Consider the following 10011-nt stretch of genomic DNA (forward strand, 5'->3'; position numbering starts at 1 on the left):
TAGGCCTTGTTATGAAACCAGTGTGCTTCAACACAGAATGCAAACTCTTTCTTCCCTCCAGCTTGCAGTGTGTCAAGCTGAATTTCTGGGAGGATCACCTTTTAGCATTTTCACTGAATTTTTACTCCTATATATCCCAAATACAGAACTAAATGCTTACTGGCATTTTTTTTGGGGGGATGAGCCATTTTAAGCCTAAGTGATGATCCATTATAGCATCTTTTTCTTCCATTTTCTAAGTCATGTGGAAGGTGTTCAAGAAACATGTAGCTGTGGCACTTAGGGGCATGGTTTAGTGCATGTGGTGGTGATGGGTTGATTGTTGTACAAGATGATCTTAGATGTTTTTTTCCAGCCTTAATGATCCATGATTCTATTTTTTTTCCATTCTCTAACAACAAAATAAAATAAATTTAAAGGCTAGTCCTAGGTACAGAAGGACTGTTTTCCAAGAAACATAAAAATCCAGATTTTTATACTCAAAGTTACACCAGTACACATGGTATAGAAACTTTACATTGTTTGTAAAAACCAAAGATTGAAGCTAAGTCTCTTTCAAATTTCAACCTGAAAAATTACATTTACTCATTTGGGTAGGTTTTCTTCTGTTTGATTTTCCTTGTGCCTATTTATTTATTTTTTTTTTATATAAAATTTGAGAACCTTATCATTCCTCAGTTGCTTCTGCTGTGGTATGCCGATGTTGGAAAAAAAGCTTAAAGTATATTTGTTACTTTTATTTCATTTCTCAGGGCATGATTCCTTAGTAGACTGCAGTGAAAGCTTGTACGTTAAATTTTTATTTATATCAAGTGGTCAGTATAATAAAAATAACCAGACACCACAGTGTAAGTTATTTTCCAAAACCGTTTTTGTCCTCACTGTTTGTCTTGGATTACTTCATCCACTCCTAAATGCTTCTTTTCCCACACACCCTGCTACTTTGTAGTTTGAGCACCTTGCAACTGTAGTGTTGTAGTGAACTAACTTTTCAAGCAGTTTTTTTTTTCACATGCCTGTACAATATAGATTAGAAATGAACTTTCTTCTGTTTTGTTTTGTGTTTTGTTTTGTTTAGATACCATGAAGTTCTCTTTAGGGATGATTCAAGTCCAAACACCATAATTCAGACATAGTCTTTATAGAAAGGTGGAAAAGAGAGAGCAAATAGGTAGCTATAAAATGGATACTAAACATCTGATTGAAGCAGTATAGTGGACAAGGGTATCACTTCCCTGGGACAGAATACCAGCTGTGAAGGAAATTTTGGTTGAGTGGTTGAATAGGTTATGACAGTAAATCAACATGTGCTGAATTGTGTTCATTTTAGGTGTGGATCCTAATCTGACGTGACTGCATAAATCAAGAGCAGTGTTATGGATGACTGGAGACTCACACTGGAATAATAGCAAGTAAGTGAAAGAAGAGCTACCTCTGCTGACAGTCAGAGATTCCAAAGAGAATCCCTAACTATACACACACTTTTATTGACTGTGTTGTGTAGGAGGGGACTGAAATGAATGCATGTCAGGTGAAGAGAGGGCAGAAGGGGCGTATGCCTGAGGGTGCTGAAGTATCACTGCATCGCTGGCAATTAAAATTTACATTAGTACTTGTAGTCTGTTACAGTTGAGATTTTAATAATTAATTTGATGAAGTAATTCTTATGAACTTCCTCTCTAATGTACAGAATCTTCATGTATTTTATTTTACTAATATCTGGATTGCAAACATTGCAAGTGTGTGCCAATACCCCTGTGAATAGCAGTTCAACAAGACCATGAGGGAAAACAAATGTTTACAAATGATAAGACTTGGTCTGCATCTTCCACTATTCTCCTATACCCAGTTTTGGACGAAACTGAAGGGGAACTTATTTGATGATCATCTGTGTGTGTGGCTGTAATTCACACCGAATTCACACTGAAGCTTTCTCAGAGCATTTCCATCAGCCTGGAACTTGGAAATGTAAATTAAGATAAATAATAATGTCTTTAATGTCATTCATTATTTGACAAAGGTTAGGGAAATTAAAATCCTTCTTAGTTTTTCTGCTAAAAGAAACAAAGAGAAAAATTTGCAAGTGTAAAGAATGTTCTTAGTAGTTCCATATTGGATTCCTCCTTCAGATGAATGAATGAAGTTTATGGTGGGAAGGTACGGAATGCATGGTTTTTGAAAATCCAGCAATTTTAGGATCACAATAATTATCAAATTTCTTTCTCATAAGTCATGGCCATATTTTTCTCCTCTGCTGCTTTTTCCTCTCTTTACTGGTGTAAAAGACTAACTAACAGGATGTGGAAATTGTCCACTTTATTTATTTATTTATTTATTTTTAGTATACTACAGAAAATTATATAGGGGAAAACTTTTGGTTCTTTATTCAGAGTAAGTATCCAGTAACTTACTCTGTTTCAATTTCTGTTGGCATCAGTGGGATTAATCTGCAGAATGTTTTAAGCAAAATGAACATGGAGAAGTTCTGGTTCCTGAGATTATTCTTTTCCTCAGTGTCTCTCATGTCTTCCGTCTCCCTGATCTAATCTTCTGATGCACTGATTTGTTTAGATATAAATGGAAATATTGAAACAAGTGAAAATTGTTGTCATTCTTTTACTATGAAGAAAGAGCTCCATGCAAATTCTGCTACTGGACCCACTACCTAAATTTGAGTTATGTTTGAGTTCCACAAAGAGAATATTACATTACAGTTTCAATCTCTAGCTTCCAAGTGCAGACATGGATATTACCAGAGTCAGCTCAAAGCTATCAATCATTAGAAAGCTTATTGAGTGTTCAAAATAGTTCTATCAATATCTCATTTGCTGTCTGATCTAATGCATAGCCTCTAATGCCAACGCAGTGACTCCATCTTTCAAATGATAAAACATGATTTCTTACAAGCATTTGTGAGAGGCTTATATTTTTATGTTTGGCCCATTGAGTTAGATGGATGAGTTTGTCCTACTTTGCTGCTCAGCTGATAGCCATGAAGAAAAATTGCTCTTACAACATGTATTTCAAGACCATGTAAGAGGAATATCAAAAGAAACACTTCAATTAAACATTTCTCAAAGTGAGAAATACTCATATTGTCTATGTTAAACGGCAAGCATTGTGTTTATTAGATAGAATCAAAACCTTAAATATATAATGTGATATATGATAAAGATAAAACAAGGCAGTGGTTATAAAACTCAGCTCCAGATCTTGCTCATGCTTTAACCTCATTTTTACCTGGAGACTTATCATAGTATAATGATAAGTAGGAACCATGACATGAGTGTAGGTGGCTTTGCCCTTTCAGGAACGCTGGAAAGCTTTTGCAGTCACCTTGCACCACGTTATGTTTTGGATATCACATATGAGCAGATTCAAATCCTTCTCGGTCATCTCATGAATCTAGATTGATTATTTGGGAGTCAATGAACGTACCATATGATGATTTTCAGACCAAAAGATATATAAGATGGGCAGAGATACATTTATGTTCTTTGCAATTCAGTGGCTGGCACAGCTGAGCTAATGTTTAGGGGCAGGAGGGTTAATGATTTGCTGCTGATATAGGCCAGCAGCTAATTACTTTCTCTCTACAACAACAGGGAAGCAGGATGGAATCGCCTCTGACTAATTTGCAGTCACTGTGGTGGAATGCTTTGTGCAGAAGCATGCTGTTCTAGACTGTGTCATAGTGACACTGTCTAGCCCTTAGTAAAATATGCAAACACTAAGCACTGGTAATGTCTTAAGGGGATGAGAATGCTTTGCTTCACTAGGAAGTATATGCTAACAGTAAACTTTTCCATACTCTTTGGCATCTGAAAAAGTGTAAGAAGATTAGAGTCACAAGAAAGCAGATGCCACAGAAGTGTACAAGCCTTCAATACTGTGTTCTGGATACATCCAAAGTCAAAGTCTGTGTGCCTTTACATAAAATTGTAAGCTAATTAACTCCTCTCAGGTGCAAGTATGAAGTTATGAAATTGAAAGCAGATTTCTTATGAGATGTATTTCAAACTTTTGTTTAGACTTTAGGAGCAGGTAAGCTGTGTGTAGTCTGAGCCAAAGCTGGAACCTGGGATGAGCAGTCATGCAATGAAATTATTTTAAGATGACTTGATGATATGCACTTTAAAAATGGCCAAATAGAGGTGTTTTGGAAAGCCTGTTTTTTCTCTCTCTCTCCAGAGAGCAGATCAGTGTACCTCTGGAAAAACAAAACAAACAAACGTGAAGTTTACTTTCCTAGAATTGGGATTAAAATTTCTCAATTCTTAAAACCAAAACCAACAGCCTTTCAAAAATCCAATCTCAGTTTTATAATTTTTGAATATTCCCCTTACCTTTTTTTCCCCCTCATTTTAGAACTAAATATGCAAAACTTTAAAATTTTAAATAGCTTTTAGAATGGAATGATTAAAAAATGTAAAGATACTGATGCAACTTCAAAAATGAGTTTAAGAAAAAACATATTTGAACATACTTGTTTTGGACCAGAACCATCCCTTCATGAAAGTCACAATGTAAGAAAGCAAAACCAGCTTTGTTTTGAAGTGATGGGTCTTTAGCTCCCATCTGCTAATCTGAGTGATCTGCTTTAGTGCCTTTTCTAGTTTAAAATAATAATAATAATAAAGTGGTTTTATATTCGTGTGTGTGTGTGAGTGTGAGTGTGTAAAGTCCCATGTTTCTAAGATGTGCTGTCTTTTCACTAGCATAGGATTCAGTACTTCAAATGAACAAACATCTGTTGCTACAATGTTTGAAGAAAAAAAAAATCAGTTTGAATTTTCTGTGTTGTAATAACCTTGTTTGCAACTTGGAATACTATAGCTTTGTGCTGCCACTGAGACTTTGGTATTACGTAAGTTAGTTCAGATCTGGAATATGTTGTATTTCAGGTGTTGTGAATAGAACTGATATAGTAAATCAGTTAAATAATTAAAGTGAATGCAGAAGAATCCATATGTAATCAAGGCATGGAAATCTGTGCTTTTGATCAGAAGCATACAGGAATATTGAACAGCAAATGGATGTTATAAAAACCACAGATCAGTAAGTGCAGAAAGTCCTCAAGAGAGCTAGGTACACAGACCTGAAAAAGTAATGTATGTCTCATGTTGCTTCCCAGAGAGAATGGCTAGGACGGGCCCTTGAGAGTTTTTACAGTAACAGCTGCAACAGAGACATAGAATTTGGAAGTAATCATGAATAAATAGGAGTGCTTGAAGTGATAAAAAGTTGAATACTATCACATATTTATACAAAACAAGTATGCAATGCTTTTTCTGTTTCCTCTGCCTGACAGCACAGAGCTGAAGTGCCTGTGTTAAGCGATTGTTTGTGACTGATATGCCAGAGTAATAGACGAGTTTTTTTCCATATGTATACGTGTGTATAGGTTCTGGTGAGAAGGTGTGCAGCACAGTGTTGCCATGGTTAGGTTATTTCCTAGAATCCACAACCAAACTCTTAATGCGTTCTGATTAGGTTCTGTGTAAAAATCATGGCAAGACTCTGCCTTTTTCCTTTGCCTTAGTTTGGAAGAACAGGGGAATTATGGAATAAAAAGTGAAGAAAAATAACACTTCTAGCAGAATTTTTCTTGATTCATAGAATCATAGAATTCATAGAACCGTATAATTCAAAATGCTTTTATAAACCTTTTCACATTTTATTTTGGCTATTTTATGCAGGAAAATAATATGGAGTTGATCATAGCTCTTGGATGCATTCAGTGTAACACTGTAAAATATTTTTAGCTGGTGCATGACTTCCACCTGCAACAGAAAATGTGACACTGTTATTAAGAGTGCAGAACAGGGTACTGAGAGGACACAAAATGCCGCACCTAAGACTTTCAATACGTAAATTTTGGAGAACAACAAAACCTTTCATATACAAATATTTGCGATTTCAAGCAGTATAACATTTATTTACAAGTACGTATGTGTATTTCTGTTCATGGATGTAGTTTAGTTATGTGAAAGAATCTCTGGATAAAGCATGATGAGCTAGTCAAAACATTGTGATGCATTTGTTCTGAAGGGTCTGCAATTTCATAATAGTGACCCTAAAGTTGTATTAGGATGTTTGGATTGTGAAGTATTATGAAGGGTTGTATCCTTTTTAAGGTGAGGCATGTTGAGCATTATAGGAGTGATGTTGGCACTCTATAGAAAAACATGTCAAAAAAAAAGACAATACCTAAGTTTGTGAAGAGAGTCAAAGTGTTATATTCAGAAAGTGCTTGGACTTGGATTGCAAAGTCAGCTTCTATAAGCTCTGTATACTTTTCATGCCTGCTTGAAGAACAGACATTCTGTAAGTGTGCAGAAGCATCAGTAATCACTTGGTAGCCTCTGGGGCTGAACCAAGAAGCTACTGGAGATGTGAAGGAATCATGAACTGAAGTATGTGCTACAAATGTGTCTTCTGTTGTTAAATGCTGCAGGACCATTCAGTTACACTAAAATCTAAGTACTGAAATGTAATGTCAGGTCTAGTGAGAGATTTATCATTGCTATCAACAGAAGTAAGCTCTGAGAACCTGTTCTACATTTCTTGTTCTTGTGTGTGATTTTTGTATTTCTGTGTATGTTTGTTTTTACCATACGCATGAATACAGATCCTTTTTATCTAGTGTTCTTCAGGATTTAAGTGTTAGGATCTTAGGGCTTGCAATAGAGGTTTGATTATGCCACAGAATAGTAAGACCACTGAGAAAGAATTCGGTGGTGAAGCACCTCCAACTATACTGAATTATAAGTGAATTAATGGAAGAAGATGGAAGTTAAGAGTAGTGTCCTTTACAGTCCTGTGGTGTTTTGGAAAGGTTTAACCCTAACAGATGAAGTGAAGATGACAAATCACACTGTCAGTTTTGACCAATCAAGCAGTGAAATGGCAATAAGAGGAAAGTACTGTCCAGTTTGATCCTTTTCCTTTTCTTTTCAAATTTGCAACAAAAATTTGCCAGCAACTGCTACTTTCTTTAAGAGACTGACAATTATTCTCTTTTGAGATGCTTTACATCCTGTATAGAATTATTATTATTATTAATTTGTAAGAGGGGTAAGGAATGTTTCCTCTGAATTGTCAACTGCAGTAGAAAGAGACAGTAGTTTAGCTTGAATAAGAATTGATAAGGGTGTTTTAGATAAACTGTTCAACTGCACTTTTGTTCGGACTTACTTTATATCTGTATGTGGATATGCTCTAGGAAATCAGTTACTGAAGAATCCCTCTTTATGTTATTTACCAGTAAATGACCTGTTCATTTAAAAAAAAAAAAAAAAAAAAATAAAATTTAGGGGGGGAGTTTGTTTTTTTTTTTTTTTTTTTTTAAACAAACGATCATGTGTAATCTCTCAGATGGGAGTGGGAGTTGAAAGGATCATCTTTCTTATTTATTACCATCTGACAATAATTTCTTCCACTGAAGTCTGTGGATATGCTTTGTCTGACTTAAGCTACTAATGAAAATTTCATCCTGACATACGCAGCATAAAGAAGTACACTTTATGAGACTCAGAAAGATCTCTATCTGAACAGAATCAGTTTTCTGATGGAATTGTAAACCACTTGTGGGTGACTATTGGGAGTGATGGGTGCTTGACAGAAGACTACAGTTCTTCTGACTTCTTGATTCCTAAAGAGAATTCTATCTCCTTGTCCACATTCTTTTCAATGAAGAAGAAATGATGTGGTTTGCTGTGTAGGCAAAAATAATTGATATATTCTTGTCCTGAAGCAGAACTCCAACAGCAATTTCTGAGCTCCAGTACGGCAGGAATATCAAGGAGAGAGGATATAACTGGAAGTTTCTGATCTCTGAACTTTGTTGGAGATTAATTACCTGTGCAGTACAGGATGCAGGTGCTATAAAACTGTTTTCTTATAACTCTACAGTGTAGTGGGAGGGCTGTATCCTTAGGGGAGCTACAAGTATGTATGTGGTTTCTGGACTTGTAGGAGCTTTCATTTGTCTCTGAATGATTTATTCATAGAGGTGTTAATTTGAAAGATGAAAAAAATAAAAGATTTCAGAATTCTAACTATGAATAAACAGAATATTTTACAGTATTTCTAGTTAATATCTAATGAGACAACACATCTTTCCTGGGATTCCTGCTTCTAACTCCAATTATTGTTAATGAGAATTTTATGCCCCCTGCATTAAAAAGAATATGTTAGAGATACTTGCTCAAGCAACAACCTGTGGCTATATATTCATATTTAACACCTCAAAGGGAGATGAAGAGAGTGTGTGTGCCTGTATGTCTGTAATTAATATTGTCATCAATTATAAATATGGAAGCTTGCTGTAAATTTTGAATCTGGATTCAAGCATGGACTCTGAGCATCCAGCATCCCAGGCTGTGAGCTATAGTGGTTAGTAGATAATCTCTCTGGGATGTATGCTACATTTTTTAATTGCAAATCTTAGCTATGGCAGCGGCTACATTATTTCAGAGGTATAAAAAAGACATCTGCTACAAAATCCCATCAGCGTAGCCCATTTGACTGTATTGAGTACTGTATATGTTATGTGTATTTTACAACCTCAGGTTAATGGAACCACCTAACTGCTGATATAGGAAAATGTCTTTTATGCTTACAGTGAAATATTGACAAATCCATAGCAAGTTACTGAAAGTCACGTGTGGTTACTCAAGTTTGACCAAACAAAAAAGAATTCTTGTCTAATTAGATGTTAATCTAATGGGATTAGAGATGATGCAAGAAATCTCAGATTCCTTAATTAAGGTAAATGTAAAAATGATAATTTATTATTTAAAACCACTACCTTCCTTTGAACTGATGGTCTGCACCAATAATTGGTTTCATTGAGTTGGCACCTGTAACTACTGTATTTCCACCTAACTATACACACAGATTTATTTAGAATGAGCTGTTCGCTAGGGACTACCTTGAGCTATAAGTGAAGATGTTTCCTTTGCAGTAATATTGTTATTTTCTTCAGGGAAAAAGAAAACAAACAACCAAACAAGAAAAAACTAATATAGAAACAATCAAAAACTCACCTGATGTTAAATAGTTTGAGCTGAGTATAAGCGAAATTCAGACAACGTGGTCATGTACACAGTCCGTCATTAAGGTTTTTTATATCATTTACTGATATCTGTAGACAAGCAGTTGTCTTTATATGCTTGAAAAATGCCATTTTCAGCACAGTTATTTACATTAATTTACAATGTAATCTATAAAAATACAGTATTTCACATTTTGTATGCTTGCCAGATTCTTCTAAAAGAAATAAAAAGCTGCTTTTCCCCCTCTGATTCAAATTAGAAGTCTTTGGCATATGGAGAAAAAACAAACACGTTCATAGAGAATCCAAGGGGGTATTCTGTGTATTTATATCTATATTTGAATTCAGTGATGTTTAAGCATTGACCTTTCTATAAAAGCAGCAGACAAAGGATGTTGTCTTGTAGTAGTGGTATGGCACAACCTCTGAAAGTGCAGTTCCCACTCTGCTATTGGTTGCTAAGTATCCGTTTATTTCTATCTAGAAAATATAATAGGGGGCTAGTCAAGCAATTTGTGCTTCTCAGTCCTTCACATAGCCCATTAAGCTCTCTGAGCATCTGGAAGTTCTTTCGGATTGTCTTGGACCTGGTAAATATTTTCAGTTCTGAGCAACTCAATAGTTTCTTATCTGTGCTGAAAGAATCCATCTCTACTGTTAAATCCTTCTACTGTTGGTGTTTTCTGAGGAATCTAGTCTGTTGGGTGTGCTGTAAATAAGACAAATGTGCAGCTGAATGATCTTATTTTCTATGTTACAAAAACAGTGTTGCCAGAAAGAGGCAAGTAGGGATAATGGCCTTTACTTAAGACAGACAGCCTTAACAGCATGTGCTTTGATTGTGAGGAAATCCAGTTCATTTTGCAGTAGTTTTGAAACACGCTTATCTCATGATAGAATGCTCATCATTGGCTCTGCGAGCTAGAATACAAGGAATGAGTTAAGGTTAGGCT

At 35.4% G+C, this 10011-nt stretch overlaps 1 long non-coding RNA gene across 1 annotated transcript in view; it reads left to right on the forward strand.

Annotated features, from left to right (window-relative positions):
* LOC122179670 overlaps positions 1 to 7810 on the forward strand; it is an 11247-nt gene extending 3437 nt beyond the window's left edge. Inside the window, exons 2-3 of the long non-coding RNA XR_006178792.1 lie at positions 1331 to 1412; positions 7757 to 7810. This is a non-coding gene — a long non-coding RNA (uncharacterized LOC122179670). The remainder of the gene's footprint in view (positions 1 to 1330; positions 1413 to 7756) is intronic.
* The last annotated feature ends 2201 nt before the right edge of the window (positions 7811 to 10011 follow it).

This window comes from Lagopus leucura, unplaced genomic scaffold, assembly GCF_019238085.1.
Source record: "Lagopus leucura isolate 7727_CA_CO unplaced genomic scaffold, USGS_WTPT01 Super-Scaffold_100004, whole genome shotgun sequence".
Taxonomy (NCBI): Eukaryota; Metazoa; Chordata; class Aves; order Galliformes; family Phasianidae; genus Lagopus; species Lagopus leucura.